This window comes from Pseudophryne corroboree, unplaced genomic scaffold (genome assembly GCF_028390025.1).
Source record: "Pseudophryne corroboree isolate aPseCor3 unplaced genomic scaffold, aPseCor3.hap2 scaffold_394, whole genome shotgun sequence".
NCBI lineage: Eukaryota > Metazoa > Chordata > Amphibia > Anura > Myobatrachidae > Pseudophryne > Pseudophryne corroboree.
The window spans coordinates 561,483-584,993 of record NW_026970036.1 but is presented as its reverse complement, the minus strand read 5'-3'; the positions used below and the strand labels follow the sequence as shown (position 1 = coordinate 584,993).

The window sequence follows — 23,511 nt, the reverse complement described above, 5'->3', positions numbered from 1 at the left end:
CAGCAGTCCTCATTCAGATCAAAGTGAGCGCCCAATTTGAAAGAAAGCAGATTTCTCACCTGGCTTCTCCTTGCTATAAGCATGGTTTGTACTGTATTCCATGTGCTCCCAGATCTTTAAAGCAAGTAGCATGGTCAAGAAAGTTATGTTTGAACATAAATAAACATTTACTGTCATTTCTATGCAAATGAGCTTACATTAAAGCACACTCATTCTATCTTTAAACCGGTAAAAGAAACCCCAAAAAGATGGGGCATGCAAAAATTGAGATAAAACTCGGTTTTGCTCCTCTCCACGGAAATCTTTAGTAAGAGGCGAAAGATTTGTTCGTTCTGAAGAGAAACCAGAGCATGACCAAGATTTTTATCTGAAAATATGTGTTCTCCCTGCAGTTGTTGTCCCCAGATGAGAGTTCCCTTGTGCTGCCTCAGCTGAATCTCCTTTACTTGACAGAGATGTGCCTGAGCAGCGGCCCTCCCCAGCCCTATCCCAAATCATACTTATTTTGCATAGGCGATACCATGGTCATGAAGATTGTTCTCCCAGGGTGAGGTTCATTCATTGCATTCTGGGTATGCTGACCCCTGTGATTTCCCCAAATGTGGGAAACTCGACTGCATTATTTGTGGTAGTGGGGGACTGTGTTTGTGCTTTCCTCTAGTCAGCTCTGGTAAAAGTCAGATTTATTTGTCTCAGATCTTCCTCTAGCCTTGTTCTTCTTTCGAGAGTTTCCTTGTGCTGCCTAAGTTGGATCTCTTTCACTTGACAGGGGGGTGCCCGAGTAGCGACCCTCCCCAGCTCTAGCCCAACTCCTACTTACCTGCCAGGTGAGATACTATGATCATGAAGGTGCTTCTCCCAGGGCAAGGCTCACCCATTGCACTCTGGGTGTGGTGCCCCTGCGATTTCCCCAAATGTGGGAAGCTTGACTGCATAATTTGTGTTTCCCCTGGTCGGCTCTCGTATAATTCAGATCTCTTTGTCTCAGGTCTCTCTCCAGCCTAGTTTGCTGTCTGTTTCCACTTCTTTTTTCATGAGCCCCTCCCTTTTATACCCTTGTGCACTATCCTGACTTCTCCTCTTGTCTGCTTATTTTGTGCCTTCCAATGCACAATGCAAACTACAGGTAGTGCTGCAGGGCCCACACCCTTTTACTTGCCGTACAGAGCAGCTCTGGAGCTGTTACAGTGCCCAGCTGCTGCAAGAAATCAGCTTGAATGCTTCAGGGGCTGGGGCATAGCCAACATGAGCCCCACACCGAAGGAGGGTGGAGGTGTTTAATGCGAACTAGGGGTCATCCAAGCGCCGCAAAAGGCCGCTATGCCCTGCACGCCCCTTTTCTCTTTTCATATGCAGACGAGGGTTGAAGCCAACTTTGACCCACTGCTTGGATGACATCACCGTATGCAAATCCATCTGCTGCAGGCCTTCCCCCAGGAATGCTTGCACTAGTTGTTGCATTTGGTTTGTTGTTTGGGGGTGCTTCATTATTAGGCAGCCTTCTGCCCTCCCATGTTCATCTGAAAATATGTGTTCTCCCTGCAGTTGTTGTCCCCAGATGAGAGTTCCCTTGTGCTGCCTCAGTTGAATCTCCTTTACTTGACAGAGATGTGCCTGAGCAGCGGCCCTCCCCAGCCCTATCCCAAATCATACTTATTTTGCATAGGAGATACCATGGTCATGAAGATTGTTCTCCCAGGGTGAGGTTCATTCATTGCATTCTGGGTATGCTGACCCCTGTGATTTCCCCAAATGTGGGAAACTCGACTGCATTATTTGTGGTAGTGGGGGACTGTGTTTGTGCTTTCCTCTGGTCAGCTCTGGTAAAAGTCAGATTTATTTGTCTCAGATCTTCCTCTAGCCTTGTTCTTCTTTCGAGAGTTCCCTTGTGCTGCCTCAGTTGAATCTCCTTCACTTGACAGGGGGGTACCCGAGCAGCGACCCTCCCCAGCTCTAGCCCAACTTCTACTTACCTGGCAGGTGAGATACTATGATCATGTAGGTGCTTCTCCCAGGGCAAGGCTCACCCATTGCACTCTGGGTGTGCTGCTCCTGCGATTTACCCAAATGTGGGAAACTTGACTGCATAATTTGTGTTTCCCCTGGTCGGCTCTCGTATAATTCAGATCTCTTTGTCTCAGGTCTCTCTCCAGCCTAGTTTGCTGTCTGTTTCAACTTCTCTTTTCTTGAGCCGCTCCCTTCTATGCCCTTGCGCACTATCCTGACTTCTCCCGTCTGCTTACTTTGTGCCTTCCAATGCACAATGCAAACTACAGGTAGTGCTGCAGGGCCCACACCCTTTTACTTGCCGTTCAGAGCAGCTCTGGAGCTGTTACAGTGCCCAGCTGCTGCAAGAAATCAGCTTGAATGCTTCAGGGGCTGGGGCATAGCCAACATGAGCCCCACACCGAAGGAGGGTGGAGGTGTTTAATGCGAACTAGGGGTCATCCAAGCGCCGCAAAAGGCCGCCATGCCCTGCACGCCCCTTTTCTCTTTTCATATGCAGACGAGGGTTGAAGCCAACTTTGACCCACTGCTTGGATGACATCACTATATGCAAATCCATCTGCTGCAGGCCTTCCCCCAGGAATGCTTGTACTAGTTGTTGCATTTGGTTTGTTGTTTGGGGGTGCTTCAGTATTAGGCAGCCTTCTGCCCTCCCATGTTCATCTGAAAATATGTGTTCTCCCTGCAGTTGTTGTCCCCAGATGAGAGTTCCCTTGTGCTGCCTCAGTTGAATCTCCTTTACTTGACAGAGATGTGCCTGAGCAGCGGCCCTCCCCAGCCCTATCCCAAATCATACTTATTTTGCATAGGAGATACCATGGTCATGAAGATTGTTCTCCCAGGGTGAGGTTCATTCATTGCATTCCGGGTATGCTGACCCCTGTGATTTCCCCAAATGTGGGAAACTCGACTGCATTATTTGTGGTAGTGGGGGACTGTGTTTGTGCTTTCCTCTGGTCAGCTCTGGTAAAAGTCAGATTTATTTGTCTCAGATCTTCCTCTAGCCTTGTTCTTCTTTCGAGAGTTTCCTTGTGCTGCCTCAGTTGGATCTCTTTCACTTGACAGGGGGGTGCCCGAGCAGCGACCCTCCCCAGCTCTAGCCCAACTCCTACTTACTTGCCAGGTGAGATACTATGATCATGAAGGATCTTCTCCCAGGGCAAGGCTCACCCATTGCACTCTGGGTGTGGTGCCCCTGCGATTTCCCCAAATGTGGGAAGCTTGACTGCATAATTTGTGTTTCCCCTGGTCGGCTCTCGTATAATTCAGATCTCTTTGTCTCAGGTCTCTCTCCAGCCTAGTTTGCTGTCTGTTTCCACTTCTTTTTTCATGAGCCCCTCCCTTTTATACCCTTGTGCACTATCCTGACTTCTCCTCCTGTCTGCTTACTTTGTGCCTTCCAATGCACAATGCAAACTACAGGTAGTGCTGTAGGGCCCACACCCTTTTACTTGCCGTACAGAGCAGCTCTGGAGCTGTTACAGTGCCCAGCTACTGCAAGAAATCAGCTTGAATGCTTCAGGGGCTGGGGCACAGCCAACATGAGCCCCACACCGAAGGAGGGTGGAGGTGTTTAATGTGAACTAGGGGTCATCCAAGCACCGCAAAAGGCCGCCATGCCCTGCACGCCCCTTTTCTCTTTTCATATGCAGACGAGGGTTGAAGCCAACTTTGACCCACTGCTTGGATGACATCACCGTATGCAAATCCATCTGCTGCAGGCCTTCCCCCAGGAATGCTTGCACTAGTTGTTGCATTTGGTTTGTTGTTTGGGGGTGCTTCAGTATTAGGCAGCCTTCTGCCCTCCCATGTTCATCTGAAAATATGTGTTCTCCCTGCAGTTGTTGTCCCCAGATGAGAGTTCCCTTGTGCTGCCTCAGTTGAATCTCCTTTACTTGACAGAGATGTGCCTGAGCAGCGGCCCTCCCCAGCCCTATCCCAAATCATACTTATTTTGCATAGGAGATACCATGGTCATGAAGATTGTTCTCCCAGGGTGAGGTTCATTCATTGCATTCTGGGTATGCTGACCCCTGTGATTTCCCCAAATGTGGGAAACTCGACTGCATTATTTGTGGTAGTGAGGGACTGTGTTTGTGCTTTCCTCTGGTCAGCTCTGGTAAAAGTCAGATTTATTTGTCTCAGATCTTCCTCTAGCCTTGTTCTTCTTTCGAGAGTTTCCTTGTGCTGCCTCAGTTGGATCTCTTTCACTTGACAGGGGGGTGCCCGAGCAGCGACCCTCCCCAGCTCTAGCCCAACTCCTACTTACCTGCCAGGTGAGATACTATGATCATGAAGGTGCTTCTCCCAGGGCAAGGCTCACCCATTGCACTCTGATTTCCCCAAATGTGGGAAGCTTGACTGCATAATTTGTGTTTCCCCTGGTCGGCTCTCGTATAATTCAGATCTCTTTGTCTCAGGTCTCTCTCCAGCCTAGTTTGCTGTCTGTTTCCACTTCTTTTTTCATGAGCCCCTCCCTTTTATACCCTTGTGCACTATCCTGACTTCTCCTCCTGTCTGCTTACTTTGTGCCTTCCAATGCACAATGCAAACTACAGGTAGTGCTGCAGGGCCCACACCCTTTTACTTGCCGTACAGAGCAGCTCTGGAGCTGTTACAGTGCCCAGCTGCTGCAAGAAATCAGCTTGAATGCTTCAGGGGCTGGGGCATAGCCAACATGAGCCCCACACCGAAGGAGGGTGGAGGTGTTTAATGCGAACTAGGGGTCATCCAAGCGCCGCAAAAGGCCGCCATGCCCTGCACGCCCCTTTTCTCTTTTCATATGCAGACGAGGGTTGAAGCCAACTTTGACCCACTGCTTGGATGACATCACCGTATGCAAATCCATCTGCTGCAGGCCTTCCCCCAGGAATGCTTGCACTAGTTGATGCATTTGGTTTGTTGTTTGGGGGTGCTTCAGTATTAGGCAGCCTTCTGCCCTCCCATGTTCATCTGAAAATATGTGTTCTCCCTGCAGTTGTTGTCCCCAGATGAGAGTTCCCTTGTGCTGCCTCAGTTGAATCTCCTTTACTTGACAGAGATGTGCCTGAGCAGCGGCCCTCCCCAGCCCTATCCCAAATCATACTTATTTTGCATAGGAGATACCATGGTCATGAAGATTGTTCTCCCACGGTGAGGTTCATTCATTGCATTCTGGGTATGCTGACCCCTGTGATTTCCCCAAATGTGGGAAACTCGACTGCTTTATTTGTGGTAGTGGGGGACTGTGTTTGTGCTTTCCTCTGGTCAGCTCTGGTAAAAGTCAGATTTCTTTGTCTCAGATCTTCCTTTAGCCTTGTTCTTCTTTCGAGAGTTCCCTTGTGCTGCCTCAGTTGGATCTCCTTCACTTGACAGGGGGGTACCCGAGCAGCGACCCTCCCCAGCTCTAGCCCAACTTCTACTTACCTGGCAGGTGAGATACTATGATCATGTAGGTGCTTCTCCCAGGGCAAGGCTCACCCATTGCACTCTGGGTGTGCTGCTCCTGCGATTTCCCCAAATGTGGGAAACTTGACTGCATAATTTGTGTTTCCCCTGGTCGGCTCTCGTATAATTCAGATCTCTTTGTCTCAGGTCTCTCTCCAGCCTAGTTTGCTGTCTGTTTCAACTTCTCTTTTCTTGAGCCGCTCCCTTCTATGCCCTTGCGCACTATCCTGACTTCTCCCGTCTGCTTACTTTGTGCCTTCCAATGCACAATGCAAACTACAGGTAGTGCTGCAGGGCCCACACCCTTTTACTTGCCGTTCAGAGCTGCTCTGGAGCTGTTACAGTGCCCAGCTGCTGCAATAAATCAGCTTGAATGCTTCAGGGGATGGGGCATGGCCAACATGAGCCCCACACCAAAGGAGGGTGGGGTGTTTAATGCGAACTAGGGGTCATCCAAGCACCGCAAAAGGCCGCCATGCCCTGCACGCCCCTTTTCTCTTTTCATATGCAGATGAGGGTTGAAGCCAACTTTGACCCACTACTTGGATGACATCACCGTATGCAAATCCGTCTTCTGCAGAACTTCCCCCAGGAATGCTTGCACTAGTTGTTGCATTTGGTTTGTTGTTTGGGGGTGCTTCAGTATTAGGCAGCCTTCTGCCCTCCCATGTTCATCTGAAAATATGTGTTCTCCCTGCAGTTGTTGTCCCCAGATGAGAGTTCCCTTGTGCTGCCTCAGTTGAATCTCCTTTACTTGACAGAGATGTGCATGAGCAGCGGCCCTCCCCAGCCCTATCCCAAATCATACTTATTTTGCATAGGAGATACCATGGTCATGAAGATTACTCTCCCAGGGTGAGGTTCATTCATTGCATTCTGGGTATGCTGACCCCTGTGATTTCCCCAAATGTGGGAAACGTGACTGCTTTATTTGTTGGCAGTGGGGGACTGTGTTTGTGTTTTCCTCTGATCTCTGGTAAAAGTCAGATTTCTTTGTTTCAGATCTTCCTCTAGCCTTGTTCTTCTTTCGAGAGTTTCCTTGTGCTGCCTCAGTTGGATCTCCTTCACTTGACAGGGGGGTGCCCGAGCAGCGACCCTCCCCAGCTCTAGCCCAACTCCTACTTACCTGCCAGGTGAGATACTATGATCATGAAGGTGCTTCTCCCAGGGCAAGGCTCACCCATTGCACTCTGGGTGTGCTGCCCCTGCGATTTCCCCAAATGTGGGAAACTTGACTGCATAATTTGTGTTTCCCCTGGTCAGGTCTCGTATAATTCAGATCTCTTTGTCTCAGGTCTCTCTCCTGCCTAGTTTGCTGTCTGTTTCCACTTCTCTTTTCTTGAGCCGCTCCCTTCTATGCCCTTGCGCACTATCCTGACTTCTCCTCCTTTCTGCTTACTTTGTGCCTTCCAACGCACAATGCGAACTACAGGTAGTGCTGCAGGGCCCACACCCTTTTACTTGCCTTACAGAGCAGCTCTGGAGCTGTTACAGTGCCCAGCTGCTGCAAGAAATCAGCTTGAATGCTTCAGGGGCTGGGGCATAGCCAACATGAGCCCCACACCGAAGGAGGGTGGAGGTGTTTAATGCAAACTAGGGGTCAGCCAAGTGCTGCAAAAGGCCACCATGCCCTGCACGCCCCTTTTCTCTTTTCATATGCAGACGAGGGTTGAAGCCAACTTTGACCCACTGCTTGGATGACATCACCATATGCAAATCTATCTGCTGCAGGCCTTCCCCCAGGAATGCTTGCACTAGTTGTTGCATTTGGTTTGTTGTTTGGGGGTGCTTCAGTATTAGGCAGCCTTCTGCCCTCCCATGTTCATCTGAAAATATGTGTTCTCCCTGCAGTTGTTGTCCCCAGATGAGAGTTCCCTTGTGCTGCCTCAGTTGAATCTCCTTTACTTGACAGAGATGTGCCTGAGCAGCAGCCCTCCGCAGCCATATCCCAAATCATACTTATTTTGCATAGGAGATACCATTGTTATGAAGATTGTTCTCCAGGGTGCGGTTCATTCATTGCACTCTGGGTATGCTGAACCCTGTGATTTCCCCAAATGTGGGAAACTCGACTGCATTATTTGTGGTAGTGGTGGACTGTGTTTGTGCTTTCCTCTGGTCAGCTCTGGTAAAAGTCAGATTTCTTTGTCTCAGATCTTCCTCTAGCCTTGTTCTTCTTTCGAGAGTTCCTTTGTGCTGCCTCAGTTGGATCTCCTTCACTTGACAGGGGGGTGCCCGAGCAGCGACCCTCCCCAGCTCTAGCCCAACTCCTACTTACCTGCCAGGTGAGATACTATGATCATGAAGGTGCTTCTCCAAGGGCAAGGCTCACCCATTGCACTCTGGGTGTGCTGCTCCTGCGATTTCCCCAAATGTGGGAAACTTGACTGCATAATTTGTGTTTCCCCTGGTCAGGTCTCGTATAATTCAGATATCTTTGTCTCAGGTCTCTCTCCAGCCTAGTTTGCTGTCTGTTTCCACTTCTCTTTTCTTGAGCCGCTCCCTTCTAAGCCCTTGCGCACTATCCTGACTTCTCCTCCTTTCTGCTTACTTTGTGCCTTCCAACGCACAATGCGAACTACAGGTAGTGCTGCAGGGCCCACACCCTTTTACTTGCCTTACAGAGCAGCTCTGGAGCTGTTACAGTGCCCAGCTGCTGCAAGAAATCAGCTTGAATGCTTCAGGGGCTGGGGCATAGCCAACATGAGCCCCACACCGAAGGAGGGTGGAGGTGTTTAATGCAAACTAGGGGTCAGCCAAGTGCCGCAAAAGGCCACCATGCCCTGCACGCCCCTTTTCTCTTTTCATATGCAGACGAGGGTTGAAGCCAACTTTGACCCACTGCTTGGATGACATCACCATATGCAAATCTATCTGCTGCAGGCCTTCCCCCAGGAATGCTTGCACTAGTTGTTGCATTTGGTTTGTTGTTTGGGGGTGCTTCAGTATTAGGCAGCCTTCTGCTCTCCCATGTTCATCTGAAAATATGTGTTCTCCCTGCAGTTTTTGTCCCCAGATGAGAGTTCCCTTGTGCTGCCTCAGTTGAATCTCCTTTACTTGACAGAGATGTGCCTGAGCAGCGGCCCTCCCCAGCCCTATCCCAAATCATACTTATTTTGCATAGGAGATACCATGGTCATAAAGATTGTTCTCCCAGGGTGAGGTTCATTCATTGCATTCTGGGTATGCTGACCCCTGTGATTTCCCCAAATGTGGGAAACTCAACTGCATTATTTGTGGTAGTGGGGGACTGTGTTTGTGTTTTCCTCTGGTCAGCTCTGGTAAAAGTCAGATTTCTTTGTCTCAGATCTTCCTCTAGCCTTGTTCTTCTTTCGAGAGTTCCATTGTGCTGCCTCAGTTTGATCTCCTTCACTTGACAGGGGGGTACCCGAGCAGCGACCCTCCCCAGCTCTAGCCCAACTCCTACATACCTGCCAGGTGAGATACTATGATCATGAAGGTGCTTCTCCCAGGGCAAGGCTCACCCATTGCACTCTGGGTGTGCTGCTCCTGTGATTTCCCCAAATGTGGGAAACTTGACTGCATAATTTGTGTTTCCCCTGGTCGGCTCTCGTATAATTCAGATCTCTTTGTCTCAGGTCTCTCTCCAGCCTAGTTTGCTGTCTGTTTCCACTTCTCTTTTCTTGAGCCGCTGCATTCTATGCCCTTGTGCACTCTCCTGACTTCACCTGTCTGCTTACTTTGTGCCTTCCAACGCACAATGCAAACTACAGGTAGTGCTGCAGGGCCAACACCCTTTTACTTGCCTTACAGAGCAGCTCTGGAGCTGTTACAGTGCCCAGCTGCTGCAAGAAATCAGCTTGAATGCTTCAGGGGCTGGGGCATAGCCAACATGAGCCCCACACCGACGGAGGGTGGAGGTGTTTAATGCTAACTAAGGGTCATCCAAGCGCCGCAAAAGGCCGCCATGCCCTGCATACCCCTTTTCTCTTTTCATATGCAGATGAGGGTTCCAGCCAACTTTGGCCCACTGCTTGGATGACATCACCGTATGCAAATCCGTCTTCTGCAGACCTTTTCCCAGGAATGCTTGTACTAGTTGTTGCATTTGGTTTGTTGTTTGGGGGTGCTTCAGTATTAGGCAGCCTTCTGCTCTCCCATGTTCATCTGAAAATATGTGTTCTCCCTGCAGTTGTTGTCCCCAGATGAGAGTTCCCTTGTGCTGCCTCAGTTGAATCTCCTTTACTTGACAGAGATGTGCCTGAGCAGCGGCCCTCCCCAGCCCTATCCCAAATCATACTTATTTTGCATAGGAGATACAATTGTCATGAAGATTGTTCTCCCAGGGTGAAGTTCATTCATTGCATTCTGGGTATGCTGACCCCTGTGATTTCCCCAAATGTGGGAAACTCGACTGCATTATTTGTGGTAGTGGGGGACTGTGTTTGTGCTTTTCTCTGGTCAGCTCTGGTAAAAGTCAGATTTCTTTGTCTCAGATCTTCCTCTAGCCTTGTTCTTTTTTCGAGAGTTTCCTTGTGCTGCCTCAGTTGGATCTCCTTCACTTGACAGGGGGGTGCCCGAACAGCGACCCTCCCCAGCTCTAGCCCAACTCCTACTTACCTGCCAGGTGAGATACTATGATCAGGAAGGTGCTTCTCCCAGGGCAAGGCTCACCCAATGCACTCTGGGTGTGCTGCTCCTACGATTTCCCCAAATGTGGGACACTTGATTACATAATTTGTGTTTCCTCTGGTCGGCTCTCGTATAATTCAGATCTCTTTGTCTCAGGTCTCTCTCCAGCCTAGTTTGCTGTCTGTTTCCACTTCTCTTTTCTTGAGCCGCTCCCTTCTATGCCCTTGTGCACTATCCTGACTTCTCCCGTCTGCTTACTTTGTGCCTTCCAACGCACAATGCAAACTACAGGTAGTGCTGCAGGGCCCACACCCTTTTACTTGCTTTACAGAGCAGCTCTGGAGCTGTTACAGTGCCCAGCTGCTGCAAGAAATCAGCTTGAATGCTTCAGGGGCTGGGGCATAGCCAACATGAGCCCCACACCGAAGGAAGGTGGAGGTGTTTAATGCGAACTAGGGGTCATCCAAGCGCCGCAAAAGGCCGCCATGCCCTGCACACCCCTTTTTTATTTTCATATGCAGACGAGGGTTGAAGCCAACTTTGACCCACTGCTTGGATGACATCACCATATGCAAATCCATCTGCTGCAGGCCTTCCCCCAGGAATGCTTGCACTAGTAGTTGCATTTGATTTGTTGTTTGGGGGTGCTTCAGTATTAGGCAGCCTTCTGCCCTCCCATGTTCATCTGAAAATATGTGTTCTCCCTGCAGTTGTTGTCCCCAGATGAGAGTTCCCTTGTGTTGCCTCAGTTGAATCTCCTTTACTTGACAGAGATGTGCCTGAGCAGCGGCCCTCCCCAGCCCTATCCCAAATCATACTTATTTTGCATAGGAGATACCATGGTCATGAAGATTGTTCTCCCAGGGTGAGGTTCATTCATTGCACTCTGGGTATGCTGACCCCTGTGATTTCCCCAAATGTGGGAAACTCGACTGCATTATTTGTGGTAGTGGGGGACTGCGTTTGTGCTTTCCTCTGGTCAGCTCTGGTAAAAGTCAGATTTCTTTGTCTCAGATCTTCCTCTAGCCTTGTTCTTCTTTCGAGAGTTCCCTTGTGCTGCCTCAGTTGGATCTCCTTCACTTGACAGGGGGTGCCCGAGCAGCAATCCTCCACAGCTCTAGCCCAACTCCTACTTACCTGCCAGGTGAGATACTATGATCTTCACTGTTAGGGCAATCAGGATGTGGAATTCCCTGCCAGGGAAGGTGGTAATGGCGGACTCTGTAATTGGATTTAAAAAAGGAATGGATACATTTCTGAATGAAAAAGCTATCCAAGGTTATAATACTTAAAATATCAACATGGTTAATCCGGGGGTAACATGAGTTATAGTAGCTAACTAGTCATAAAACATTATTCAGCAAGTATGTAGAATCATCACAACTTAAAACAGGTTGAACACGATGGGCAATTTGCCTCTATTCAACCTCAAAAACTATGTTACTATATGTTACTATATTACTATGTTACTGTAGTATACAGAACACCACAATGTAATGAGCAGTGATAGTGAGCACTGATGAGGATACTAGAACTGACACTGAGCAGCAAGATGCAGCACTGGACTATTAGTAATGTACTGTAGTATGCTGAGCACCACAATGCAGCACAAGACAATGAGCAGTGATACTGAGCACTGATGAGGATACTACTGAGAACTGACACTGAGCAGGAGAGACACACTACTAGTATTACTGAGCAGCAATAAGTAACCACTGATACTGAGCACTGATATTGAGATTTCCACTGAGAGAACATAGCCACGTCCTCTCCGCTCTCTCTTCAATGCACGAGTAAAAATGGCGGCAACGCGCAGCTCTTTATATGGAATCCGAATCTCGCGAGAATCCGACAGCGGGATGATGACATTTTCCCTTGTTCAGGTTTTCCGAGTCAGGCGGGAACAACCGAGCCTGCCTCGGACCAGTGTAAACCACGTGGAGTTCGTCGGGAATTCGGTTCTCGGAGAACCGAACCCGCTCCTCTCTACCTTATACCCATCAATTTTTTTATTTTCAATCTAAGCCCCTGCAGTTTTCTGTAAGCATCTGCTTCGCTATGATGATCAACAAGTCACAAGGGCAAACACTCAGGGCTTGAGGCGTAGATCTTAGGACCAGCTGCTACAAGCATGGCAGAGGTGTCACTATCACTGGTGACACCCAGAGAGGTGGCGAGGGAGATTGTAATGCAGGGCGCGCAGATAAGCAGTGCAATGGTAAAAAGGAGGCATGGTTTCATAGGTAGGGGCGTGGCCTGGTGGCCTGAATCTACATTTTGTTGCTCCGGGTGTCCCGGGGGTTGGGGGCTGCACCCGGGGACTAGTGTGTGTGCGGTGCTGGCTCCTGCACAGTGACAGGGCATGGCCACCCAGCATGACGCCTCCATTCTTGACCATGCTGTAATTGCAGTCGCACTGCAGTTCAGCGTGATCATAAAAAATGGTGTAGCCTCCTGCTGGTGCAGACTGTATGTGCGCGCAGGAAGCCGCCACCATTTTTGTGATCACAGCGGCTTAATGTGATGTCATACAGCCGCTGTGACCACGCCCCCTGTGTCTCCTCCGTTGCAGACCCCATTTTGAAGCCTTGCCCCCGCACCGCTCCATCCCTGACTTGGAAATGGAGTGTTGCTGACCCCCCTCTCCCCCCCCCGCCCCGATTGACAGGCAGAGGCGATCGCATTCTCTGCGGGGTGCCGCAGAAAATGCAGGCACATGCGTATGCTGTTAGCAAATTTTGCAGTTGGATCGCTTATTGTGATTGCATTCCAACCTGAATCAGGCCCTATTACCTATCACAATGCGCTGCGGGCAGTACAAAATTGGGTTAATATAGGAGTAAAACTCCCAGACCTGTGCTCCTTAACTGTACCTGGTGGCTAGTGGAGCGGCTGCCCAGTAATCAGTGTCCACGCCAGTGCGCACACGGTCCACCCCCTACGGCCACGCTCCCCTTCATCAGCGGCCTCGTGATCCGGAAGGGCGGTGTGTGTGTGACTGACCTTAGGAAGAAACTGGAGCCTCCGCTGCAGTGACCCAGCAACCAGGGCACGGGAGTATACAGCGCCGCTGGGAGTGATGAAGCTGCAGTAAAGATGTCTATTAGACCTAGCCTGCTGCAGCCCTTGTAGATTCTCATAAAACAAGTTCTTCTTTTCTTGTCAAAATTAATAGCTAAGAATAGGCTGCCTGAGGCAGGCCCCTGTTAAGTGGCCTGCTACTGAAGGCACCAACTACAAACTGAGCTCCCTGTTCATGGAAGCGGGGTTATAGAGGAGGATGCGCTGAGCATCTTGGGAACAGTCAAAAGCTTTGAGCCGGTTGGTGCCTCAGATCAAGATCCTACTCTACACCCCAATGTGAATCCTTGTGGAGTCCAGTGTACCCCACAGAAGAAATTAATGTGTCACACCCATTGGCAGCAACCTTAGAATAGCTGCTGACGGGCACAATTGAGAAAGGAAGGGGGGGGGGGGGACATTTGAATCCAGCACATAGATGCAATTCAAATATGTAATTTGTACCTTCCTATTTTAAAATATAATGGATGAACCTCACCCTGTGAGAACAATCTTCATGATCAAGAGATCTCATATGCAAAATAAGTATGAGTTGGGATAGGGCTGGGGAGGGTGGCTGCTCGGGCAGCCCCTCCCCCGTCAAGTTAAGGAGATTCAACTGAGGACGCACAAGGGAACTCTCGTCTGGGGACACCAACTGCAGGGAGACCACATCTGTTCAGATGAACATGGGAGGGTGGAAGGCTGCCTAATATTGAAGCACCATCAAATATCAAACCATATGCAACAACTAGTACAAGCATTCCTGGGGGAAGGTCTGCAGAAGACGGATTTGCATACGGTGATGTCATCCAAGATGTGGGCCAAAGTTGGCTGGAACCCTCATCTGCATATGAAAAGAGAAAAGGGGCATGCAGGGCATGGCGGCCTTTTGCGGTGCTTGGATGACCCCTAGTTCGCATTAAACACCCCCACCCTCCTTTGGTGTGGGGCTCATGTTGGCCATGCCCCATCCCCTGAAGCATTCAAGCTGATTTCTTGCAGCAGCTGGGCACTGTAACAGCTCCAGAGCTGTTCTGTAAGGCAAGTAAAAGGGTGTGGGCCCTGCAGCACCACCTGTAGTTCGCATTGTGCGTTGGAAGGCACAAAGTAAGCAGACGGGAGGAGAAGTCAGGATAGTGCGCAAGGGCATCCTTTTCTCTTAGTCCGTAGAGGATGCTGGGGTCACATTAAGAACCATGGGGTATAGACGGGATCCGCAAGAGACATGGGCACTTTAAGACTTTCAAAGGGTGTGAACTGGCTCCTCCCTCTATGCCCCTCCTCCAGACTCCAGTTATAGGAACTGTGCCCAGGGAGACGGACATTTCGAGGAAAGGATTTATTGTTAAACTAAGGTGAGCATCTTACCAGCTCACACCTTAAGCATGCCGCAGAACGTGGCATTCAACAGAACACAAGCCAACGGCATGAACAATTGCAGCAAAAAGCTGACCAGAACCATAACATAACATGTGTATAACCACAAGTAATAACTGCAGACACAGTATGGACTGGGACGGGTGCCCAGCATCCTCTACGGACTAAGAGAAAAGGATTTACCAGTAGGTATTAAAATCCTATTTTCTCATACGACCTAGAGGATGCTGGGGTCACATTAAGAACCATGGGGTTATACCAAAGCTCTTGAACGGGTGGGAGAGTGCGTACGACTCTGCAGCACCGAATGACCCAACTTGAGGTTATCATCAGCCAAGGTATCAAACTTGTAAAACTTAGCAAAAGTGTTTACTAAATAGCTGCTCGGCAAAGTTGCAATGCCGAGACTCCCCGACCAGCTGCCCAGGATGAACCCACCTTTCTAGTAGAATGGGTCTTCACCTAATTCAGTAATGGCAATCCTGCCATGGAATGAGCATGCTGAATCTTACCACAGATCCAGCGCATAATGGTCTACATGGAAGCAGGACACCCAATCCTGTTGGGAGCATACAGGACAAACAGAGCCTCTGTTTTCCTAATCTGAACCGTTCTGGTGACATAAATTTTCAAAGTTCTGACCACAGCCAGAGACTTTGACTCAACGAAGGTGTCAGTGGCCAAAGGCACCATGTGGAAAGATGAACCACCTTCGGCAGAAATTGTTGACGTGTCCTCAATTCTGCTCTATCTTCGTGAAAGATCAAATAAAGGCTCTTGTGATACTGCATGGTTTGTACTGTTTTCCATGTGCTCCCAGATCTTTCAAGCAAGTAGCATGGTCAAGAAAGTTCTGTTTGAAAAGAAACAACATTTACTGTCATTGTTATAGAATTTGGGAGAAAAAACAAGAAGAAATCTGCACTGTTGACGCACTGGACAGAATGAATGAATCATAAAATATAACCTTTATTAAGTATGTATTAAAATTGGATAAATATTAATATTATTATCCCAAACTGCAGTGAAACATAAATGTTAAAATCACAGAACTAACATACATGTGCATAAGAAGAATAAAGAGATGTGAAAAAAAGGTTTAAAAAGCGTGTCCGTGTGTGATTATTTTTGAAGGCACAACCCTGGCGGGGTTGTTTATATAGATATATATGTTGCTAATAATCACTTTCTAGCGTAATGTTATTAAATAGCTGTTAGTATCTATGTCGTCAGGTACCACTGGGTCGTATCCTATATACTCCCTTCACTCAATAGGGGTTACCTCCCGGGAAGCCATCCCCATTGGCGAATTTGTGGGGGTGATTGAGTATAACCGGTAAGCTAACCTCCAATTTGTGGGGTGCTTAGGTAGATGGGGATCACTTATTTCTCTGTGTCCCCTAAGACTATATTCCTAAATTCAATACCACAGGGGGATAGCTTTCTATATCGGATAAGGAATCACTTGATAGGGAAATCTCTATGGATCATGGAAAGATCATATTTATTAATATCCAAACTAAAAAAATGATGAATAGCTTTAATTTAGCTGTTTAGATATAGTTAATTGGCGAGATATACCAACAGGTGCGGTTGCCTTAAGGAATATGGCAATTCCAATATAAATAGCAGCCCTCCTTCATATAATCAGCCAGATCTTATTAAATCTGGTCCAGATATAGCCGTTCAGATATACTTAATTGACAACATATATCAATCGGTGGGGTTGCCTTAAGGAATATAGCAATTCCAATTCTCATATAAATAGCAACCTTCCTTCATATATTCAGCCAGATCTTATTTAATCTGATCTAGGCGTAGGCAATAATGCTTTCCTTAGAGGTATAGCCACCTCAATTCTTATTAAGAAGCAAAGTGTCTGTCATAATGGTTTATCCAATTCATCTAAGAAATAATATATTCCATGTGTCAGAGATTCATTACTCTCTATTTACACTGTTAAAGAGTTAATTCTTATTATGTTACAGTGTAATGAAATTATCATATAGGGAGATGTGGCAATTCCATGTGCTATATATATAATAACCCTTAGTGGTCCAGATTCCACAATGAGGAATTTTCTTATAAACCGCTGAAACACACAGCTGTTTGACTGACTTCCAAATATATCTATCTCACTTTGTAACAGTCTTATGATAGAGAAACTGTTACATATTCGGTCACTTAGTTATCTAAAGGTAAACAGACTCAGTGTGAGGGTAATATAATATATCAAATGCGCTGTCAATAATCGTGGTAACTGGTGTAATAATGTGGTATATTGAGTATGCTAGTAAGGCATATAACTGCTCTCCAGCCTTTAAGTGTTACCAATCAATTTGTTACACTGTAAAGGATTTATGGTGTCCTGTTAGGACATGCAGCTGCTAGGCTGACTCAAAGATTTATCCATTTGTAACAATTATGTAACAGTTATATACATGTTACTGGTATTACATAGAAATAGTATGACACAGGCCAGCAGTCCCATGTGTCTAGATTCCACAATAGGAGATTTTCTTTGTCTTATAAACTGCTGGAACACACAGCTGCTAGACTGACTTCAAATATATATATTACTTTGTAACAGTCTTATAGTAAAGAGACTGTTACACACTGTCATTTAGTTATCTCAAGGTTAGCAGATTCTGTGTGAGGATAGTGTTCTGTTAGAACATGCAGCTGCTAGGCTGACTCATAGAAAATGTATCCATTTGTAACAAATGACACATACAGCATTAAATTAATATCTATAGCAGCCCATGTGACATCTCTACTCTTATCATAATTGTCTGGTTATTGCCAATCTGGACAGCAGGAGTGATATATATTCACTAGTCCCAATATCCCATCATATAAATATACCCACACTGATATACTTTCTTATCAAGAGTTATTAGTAGCTATCTGTATGCACTTTAGACATTGTAATTGCTAAGTGACATCATATCTAGTGTATTCCTTTCTTATAGCTCAGCTTCTATTCCCTATTAGTGGAGACTAACAGCTAACATCATAATCATATATTTTTGTTTTATAACATTTCACATGAGTCAAATACACGCGGACACGCCGTGCCCTACACATGTGTTTCACTGCATCTATGGCAACTTACATTAAAGCTAACAAGAAAGCACACTCGTTCTGTCTTTAAACTGATAAAAGAAACCCCAATAATATGGGGCATGCAAAAATTGAGATAAAACTCAGTTTTGCTCCTCTCCACGGAAATCTTTAATAAAAGGCGAAATATTTGTTAGTTCTGAAGAGAAACCAGAGCATGACCAAGATTCCACCTGTCGCCTGAGTGCCATGCCAGCAGTTCTCATTGAGCTCAAAGTGAGCACCCAATTTGAAAGAAAGAAAGCAGATTTCTCACCAGGCTTCCCCTAGCTATAAACATGGTTTGTACTCTTTTCCATGTGTTCCCAGATCTTTCAAGCAATTAGTATAGTCAAGAAAGTTCTGTTTGAAAAGAAACAAACATTTACTGTCATTTCTATGCAAATGAGCTTACATTAAAGCACACTCGTTCTATCTTTAAACAGATAAAATAAAACCCCAATAAGATGGGGCATGCAAAATTTGAGATAAAACTCAGTTTTGCTCCTCTCCACGGAAATCTTTAGTAAAAGGCGAAAGATTTGTTCGTTCTGAAGAGAAACCAGAGCATGACCAAGATTCCACCTGTCGCCTGAGTGCCATGCCAGCAGTCCTCATTCAGCTCAAAGTGAGCACCCAATTTGAAAGAAAGAAAGCAGATTTCTCACCAGGCTTCCCCTTGCTATAAGCATGGTTTGTACTCTTTTCCATGTGCTCCCAGATCTTTCAAGCAAGTAGCATGGTCAAGAAAGTTCTGTTTGAAAAGAAACAGACATTTACTATCATTGTTATACAAATAAACTTACATTAAAGCCAACAAGAAAGCACACTCGTTCTGTCTTTAAACTGATAAAAGAAACCCCAATAATATGGGGCATGCAAAAATTGAGATAAAACTCAGTTTTGCTCCTCTCCACGGAAATCTTTAATAAAAGGCGAAAGATTTGTTCATTCTGAAGAGAAACCAGAGCATGACCAAGATTCCACCTGTCGCCTGAGTGCCATGCCAGCAGTCCTCATTCAGATCAAAGTGAGCGCCCAATTTGAAAGAAAGCAGATTTCTCACCTGGCTTCTCCTTGCTATAAGCATGGTTTGTACTGTATTCCATGTGCTCCCAGATCTTTCAAGCAAGTAGCATGGTCAAGAAAGTTCTGTTTGAAAAGAAACAAACATTTACTGTAATTTCTATGCAAATGAGCTTTCATTAAAGCACACTCATTCTATCTTTAAACCGATAAAAGAAAATCCAAAAAGATGGGGCATGCAAAAATTGAGGTAAAACTCAGTTTTGCTCCTCTCCACGGAAATCTTTAGTAAAAGGCGAAAGATTTGTTCGTTCTGAAGAGAAACCAGAGCATGACCAAGATTTTCATCTGAAAATATGTGTTCTCCCTGCAGTTGTTGTCCCCAGATGAGAGTTCCCTTGTGCTGCCTCAGTTGAATCTCCTTTACTTGACAGAGATGTGCCTGAGCAGCGGCCCTCCCCAGCCCTATCCCAAATCATACTTATTTTGCATAGGAGATACCATGGTCATGAAGATTGTTCTCCCAGGGTGAGGTTCATTCATTGCATTCTGGGTATGCTGACCCCTGTGATTTCCCCAAATGTGGGAAACTCGACTGCATTATTTGTGGTAATGGGGGACTGTGTTTGTGCTTTCCTCTGGTCAGCTCTGGTAAAAGTCAGATTTCTTTGTCTCAGATCTTCCTCTAGCCTTGTTCTTCTTTCGAGAGTTCCCTTGTGCTGCCTCAGTTGGATCTCCTTCACTTGACAGGGGGTGCCCGAGCAGCAATCCTCCACAGCTCTAGCCCAACTCCTACTTACCTGCCAGGTGAGATACTATGATCTTCACTGTTAGGGCAATCAGGATGTGGAATTCCCTGCCAGGGAAGGTGGTAATGGCGGACTCTGTAATTGGATTTAAAAAAGGAATGGATACATTTCTGAATGAAAAAGCTATCTAAGGTTATAATACTTAAAATATCAACATGGTTAATCCGGGGGTACCATGAGTTATAGTAGCTAACTAGTCATAAAACATTATTCAGCAAGTATGTAGAATCATCACAACTTAAAACAGGTTGAACACGATGGGCAATTTGCCTCTATTCAACCTCAAAAACTATGTTACTATATGTTACTATATTACTATGTTACTGTAGTATACAGAAAACCAAAATGCAATGAACAGTGATAGTGAGCACTGATGAGGATACTAGAACTGACACTGAGCAGCAAGATGCAGCACTGGACTATTAGTAATGTACTGTAGTATGCTGAGCACCACAATGCAGCACAAGACAATGAGCAGTGATACTGAGCACTGATGAGGATACTACTGAGAACTGACACTGAGCAGGAGAGACACACTACTAGTATTACTGAGCAGCAATAAGTAACCACTGATACTGAGCACTGATATTGAGATTTCCACTGAGAGAACATAGCCACGTCCATTCCGCTCTATCTTCAAAGCACGAGTAAAAATGGCGGCAACAAGCAGCTCTTTATATGGAATCCGAATCTCGCGAGAATCCGACAGCGGGATGATGACATTTTCCCTTGTTCAGGTTTTCCGAGTCAGGCGGGAACAACCGAGCCTGCCTCGGACCAGTGTAAACAACGTGGAGTTCGTGGGGAATTCGGTTCTCGGAGAACCGAACCCGCTCCTCTCTACCTTATACCCATCAATTTTTTTATTTTCAATCTAAGCCCCTGCAGTTTTCTGTAAGCATCTGCTTCGCTATGATGATCAACAAGTCACAAGGGCAAACACTCAGGGCTTGAGGCGTAGATCTTAGGACCAGCTGCTACAAGCATGGCAGAGGTGTCACTATCACTGGTGACACCCAGAGAGGTGGCGAGGGAGATTGTAATGCAGTGCGCGCAGATAAGCAGCGCAATGGTAAAAAGGAGGCATGGTTTCATAGGTAGGGGCGTGGCCTGGTGGCCTGAATCTACATTTTGTTGCTCCGGGTGTCCCGGGGGTTGGGGGCTGCACCCGGGGACTAGTGTGTGAGCAGTGCTGGCTCCTGCACAGTGAAAGGGCATGGCCACCCAGCATGACGCCTCCCTTCTTGACCATGCTGTAATTGCAGTCGCACTGCAGTTCAGCGTGATCATAAAAAATGGTGTAGCCTCCTGCTGGTGCAGACTGTATGTGCGCGCAGGAAGCCGCCACCATTTTTGTGATCACAGCGGCTGAATGTGATGTCATACAGCCGCTGTGACCACGCCCCCTGTGTCTCCTCCGTTGCAGACCCCATTTTGAAGCCTTGCCCCCGCACCGCTCCATCCCTGACTTGGAAATGGAGTGTTGCTGACCCACCTATCCCCCCCCCCGCCCCGATTGACAGGCAGAGGCGATCGCATTCTCTGCGGGGTGCCGCAGAAAATGCAGGCACATGCGTATGCTCTTAGCAATTTTTGCAGTTGGATCGCTTATTGTGATTGCAATCCAACCTGAATCAGGCCCTATTACCTATCACAATGCGCTGCGGGCAGTACAAAATTGGGTTAATATAGGAGAAAAACCCCCAGACCTGTGCTCCTTAACTGTACCTGGTGGCTAGTGGAGCGGCTGCCCAGTAATCAGTGTCCACGCCAGTGCGCACACGGTCCACCCCCTACGGCCACGCTCCCCTTCATCAGCGGCCTCGTGATCCGGAAGGGTGGTGTGTGTGTGACTGACCTTAGGATGAAACCGGACCCTCCGCTGCAGTGACCCAGCAACCAGGGCACGGGAGTATACAGCGCCGCTGGGAGTGATGAAGCTGCAGTAAAGATGTCTATTAGACCTAGCCTGCTGCAGCCCTTGTAGATTCTCATAAAACAAGTTCTTCTTTTCTTGTCAAAATTTATAGCTAAGAATAGGCTGCCTGAGGCAGGCCCCTGTTAAGTGGCCTGCTACTGAAGGCACCAACTACAAACTGAGCTCCCTGTTCATGGAAGCGGGGTTATAGAGGAGAATGCACTGAGCATCTTGGGAACAGTCAAAAGCTTTGAGCCGGTTGGTGCCTCAGATCAAGATCCTACTCTACACCCCAATGTGAATCCTTGTGGAGTCCAGTGTACCCCACAGAAGAAATTAATGTGTCACACCCATTGGCAGCAACCTTAGAATAGCTGCTGACGGGCACAATTGAGAAAGGAAGGGGGGGGGGGGGGGACATTTGAATCCAGCACATAAATGCAATTCAAATATGTAATTTGTACCTTCCTATTTTAAAATATAATGGATGAACCTCACCCTGTGATAACAATCTTCATGATCAAGAGATCTCATATGCAAAATAAGTATGAGTTGGGATAGGGCTGGGGAGGGTGGCTGCTCGGGCAGCCCCTCCCCCGTCAAGTTAAGGAGATTCAACTGAGGAAGCACAAGGGAACTCTCGTCTGGGGACAACAACTGCAGGGAGACCACATCTTTTCAGATGAACATGGGAGGGCGGAAGGCTGCCTAATACTGAAGCACCATCAAATATCAAACCATATGCAACATCTAGTACAAGCCTTCCTGGGGGAAGGTCTGCAGCAGACGGATTTGCATACAGTGATGTTATTCAAGCAGTGGGCCAAAGTTGGCTGGAACCCTCATCTGCATATGAAAAGAGAAAAGGGGCGTGCAGGGCATGGCGGCCTTTTGCAGTGCTTGGATGACCCCTAGTTCTCATTAAACACCCCCACCCTCCTTTGGTGTGGGGCTCATGTTGGCCATGCCCCATCCCCTGAAGCATTCAAGCTGATTTCTTGCAGCAGCTGGGCACTGTAACAGCTCCAGAGCTGTTCTGTAAGGCAAGTAAAAGGGTGTGGGCCCTGCAGCACCACCTGTAGTTTGCATTGTGCGTTGGAAGGCACAAAGTAAGCAGACGGGAGGAGAAGTCAGGATAGTGCGCAAGGGCATCCTTTTCTCTTAGTCCGTAGAGGATGCTGGGGTCACATTAAGAACCATGGGGTATAGACGGGATCCGCAAGAGACATGGGCACTTTAAGACTATCAAAGGGTGTGAACTGGCTCCTCCCTCTATGCCCCTCCTCCAGACTCCAGTTATAGGAACTGTGCCCATGGAGACGGACATTTCGAGGAAAGGATTTATTGTTAAACTAAGGTGAGCATCTTACCAGCTCACACCTTAAGCATGCCGCAGAACGTGGCATTCAACAGAACACAAGCCAACGGCATGAACAATTGCAGCAAAAAGCTGACCAGAACCATAACACAACATGTGTATAACCACAAGTAATAACTGCAGACACAGTATGGACTGGGACGGGTGCCCAGCATCCTCTACAGACTAAGAGAAAAGGATTTACCGGAAGGTATTAAAATCCTATTTTCTCATACGACCTAGAGGATGCTGGGGTCACATTAAGAACCATGGGGTTATACCAAAGCTCTTGAACGGGTGGAAGAGTGCGTACGACTCTGCAGCACCGAATGACCCAACTTGAAGTTATCATCGGCCAAGGTATCAAACTTGTAAAACTTAGCAAAAGTGTTTACTAAATAGCTGCTCGGCAAAGTTGCAATGCCGAGACTCCCCGACCAGCTGCCCAGGATGAACCCACCTTTCTAGTAGAATGGGTCTTCACCTAATTCAGTAACGGCAATCCTGCCATGGAATGAGCATGCTGAATCTTACCACAGATCCAGCGCATAATGGTCTACATGGAAGCAGGACACCCAATCCTGTTGGGAGCATACAGGACAAACAGAGCCTCTGTTTTCCTAATCTGAACCGTTCTGGTGACATAAATTTTCAAAGTTCTGACCACAGCCAGAGACTTTGACTCAACGAAGGTGTCAGTGGCCAAAGGCACCATGTGGAAAGATGAACCACCTTCGGCAGAAATTGTTGACGTGTCCTCAATTCTGCTCTATCTTCATGAAAGATCAAATAAAGGCTCTTGTGATACTGCATGGTTTGTACTGTTTTCCATG

The 23,511-nt window shown here is 47.3% G+C and overlaps 24 non-coding genes across 24 annotated transcripts; 19 read left to right on the top strand and 5 right to left on the bottom strand.

Annotated features, from left to right (window-relative positions):
- Window positions 1-236: 236 nt before the first annotated feature.
- On the bottom strand, window positions 237-352 carry LOC135022936 (U5 spliceosomal RNA). The gene has a single exon (XR_010219947.1). It is a non-coding gene; the product is annotated as a U5 spliceosomal RNA (small nuclear RNA).
- A 144-nt stretch (window positions 353-496) lies between these two features.
- On the top strand, window positions 497-660 carry LOC135022972 (U1 spliceosomal RNA). Its single transcript, XR_010219982.1, has one exon. It is a non-coding gene; the product is annotated as a U1 spliceosomal RNA (small nuclear RNA).
- A 152-nt stretch (window positions 661-812) lies between these two features.
- Window positions 813-975, top strand: LOC135022909 (U1 spliceosomal RNA). The gene has a single exon (XR_010219926.1). It is a non-coding gene; the product is annotated as a U1 spliceosomal RNA (small nuclear RNA).
- Window positions 976-1,649: 674 nt separating this feature from the next.
- On the top strand, window positions 1,650-1,813 carry LOC135022831 (U1 spliceosomal RNA). Its single transcript, XR_010219853.1, has one exon. It is a non-coding gene; the product is annotated as a U1 spliceosomal RNA (small nuclear RNA).
- A 152-nt stretch (window positions 1,814-1,965) lies between these two features.
- Window positions 1,966-2,128, top strand: LOC135022830 (U1 spliceosomal RNA). Its single transcript, XR_010219852.1, has one exon. It is a non-coding gene; the product is annotated as a U1 spliceosomal RNA (small nuclear RNA).
- Window positions 2,129-2,799: 671 nt separating this feature from the next.
- LOC135022984 (U1 spliceosomal RNA) lies at window positions 2,800-2,963 on the top strand. Its single transcript, XR_010219994.1, has one exon. It is a non-coding gene; the product is annotated as a U1 spliceosomal RNA (small nuclear RNA).
- A 152-nt stretch (window positions 2,964-3,115) lies between these two features.
- LOC135022920 (U1 spliceosomal RNA) lies at window positions 3,116-3,278 on the top strand. The gene has a single exon (XR_010219933.1). It is a non-coding gene; the product is annotated as a U1 spliceosomal RNA (small nuclear RNA).
- A 674-nt stretch (window positions 3,279-3,952) lies between these two features.
- On the top strand, window positions 3,953-4,116 carry LOC135022956 (U1 spliceosomal RNA). The gene has a single exon (XR_010219966.1). It is a non-coding gene; the product is annotated as a U1 spliceosomal RNA (small nuclear RNA).
- A 972-nt stretch (window positions 4,117-5,088) lies between these two features.
- On the top strand, window positions 5,089-5,252 carry LOC135022797 (U1 spliceosomal RNA). Its single transcript, XR_010219819.1, has one exon. It is a non-coding gene; the product is annotated as a U1 spliceosomal RNA (small nuclear RNA).
- Window positions 5,253-5,404: 152 nt separating this feature from the next.
- LOC135022829 (U1 spliceosomal RNA) lies at window positions 5,405-5,567 on the top strand. The gene has a single exon (XR_010219851.1). It is a non-coding gene; the product is annotated as a U1 spliceosomal RNA (small nuclear RNA).
- A 670-nt stretch (window positions 5,568-6,237) lies between these two features.
- LOC135022898 (U1 spliceosomal RNA) lies at window positions 6,238-6,402 on the top strand. The gene has a single exon (XR_010219916.1). It is a non-coding gene; the product is annotated as a U1 spliceosomal RNA (small nuclear RNA).
- Window positions 6,403-6,551: 149 nt separating this feature from the next.
- On the top strand, window positions 6,552-6,714 carry LOC135022860 (U1 spliceosomal RNA). Its single transcript, XR_010219879.1, has one exon. It is a non-coding gene; the product is annotated as a U1 spliceosomal RNA (small nuclear RNA).
- A 674-nt stretch (window positions 6,715-7,388) lies between these two features.
- LOC135022826 (U1 spliceosomal RNA) lies at window positions 7,389-7,551 on the top strand. Its single transcript, XR_010219848.1, has one exon. It is a non-coding gene; the product is annotated as a U1 spliceosomal RNA (small nuclear RNA).
- A 152-nt stretch (window positions 7,552-7,703) lies between these two features.
- Window positions 7,704-7,866, top strand: LOC135022896 (U1 spliceosomal RNA). Its single transcript, XR_010219914.1, has one exon. It is a non-coding gene; the product is annotated as a U1 spliceosomal RNA (small nuclear RNA).
- A 674-nt stretch (window positions 7,867-8,540) lies between these two features.
- LOC135022967 (U1 spliceosomal RNA) lies at window positions 8,541-8,704 on the top strand. The gene has a single exon (XR_010219977.1). It is a non-coding gene; the product is annotated as a U1 spliceosomal RNA (small nuclear RNA).
- Window positions 8,705-8,856: 152 nt separating this feature from the next.
- LOC135022902 (U1 spliceosomal RNA) lies at window positions 8,857-9,019 on the top strand. Its single transcript, XR_010219920.1, has one exon. It is a non-coding gene; the product is annotated as a U1 spliceosomal RNA (small nuclear RNA).
- A 671-nt stretch (window positions 9,020-9,690) lies between these two features.
- LOC135022965 (U1 spliceosomal RNA) lies at window positions 9,691-9,854 on the top strand. Its single transcript, XR_010219975.1, has one exon. It is a non-coding gene; the product is annotated as a U1 spliceosomal RNA (small nuclear RNA).
- A 152-nt stretch (window positions 9,855-10,006) lies between these two features.
- LOC135022916 (U1 spliceosomal RNA) lies at window positions 10,007-10,169 on the top strand. The gene has a single exon (XR_010219931.1). It is a non-coding gene; the product is annotated as a U1 spliceosomal RNA (small nuclear RNA).
- Window positions 10,170-10,840: 671 nt separating this feature from the next.
- LOC135022792 (U1 spliceosomal RNA) lies at window positions 10,841-11,004 on the top strand. The gene has a single exon (XR_010219814.1). It is a non-coding gene; the product is annotated as a U1 spliceosomal RNA (small nuclear RNA).
- A 6,628-nt stretch (window positions 11,005-17,632) lies between these two features.
- On the bottom strand, window positions 17,633-17,748 carry LOC135022948 (U5 spliceosomal RNA). Its single transcript, XR_010219959.1, has one exon. It is a non-coding gene; the product is annotated as a U5 spliceosomal RNA (small nuclear RNA).
- A 275-nt stretch (window positions 17,749-18,023) lies between these two features.
- Window positions 18,024-18,139, bottom strand: LOC135022927 (U5 spliceosomal RNA). Its single transcript, XR_010219938.1, has one exon. It is a non-coding gene; the product is annotated as a U5 spliceosomal RNA (small nuclear RNA).
- A 286-nt stretch (window positions 18,140-18,425) lies between these two features.
- On the bottom strand, window positions 18,426-18,541 carry LOC135022942 (U5 spliceosomal RNA). The gene has a single exon (XR_010219953.1). It is a non-coding gene; the product is annotated as a U5 spliceosomal RNA (small nuclear RNA).
- Window positions 18,542-18,811: 270 nt separating this feature from the next.
- LOC135022941 (U5 spliceosomal RNA) lies at window positions 18,812-18,927 on the bottom strand. Its single transcript, XR_010219952.1, has one exon. It is a non-coding gene; the product is annotated as a U5 spliceosomal RNA (small nuclear RNA).
- Window positions 18,928-19,071: 144 nt separating this feature from the next.
- Window positions 19,072-19,235, top strand: LOC135022971 (U1 spliceosomal RNA). Its single transcript, XR_010219981.1, has one exon. It is a non-coding gene; the product is annotated as a U1 spliceosomal RNA (small nuclear RNA).
- Window positions 19,236-23,511: the final 4,276 nt, after the last annotated feature.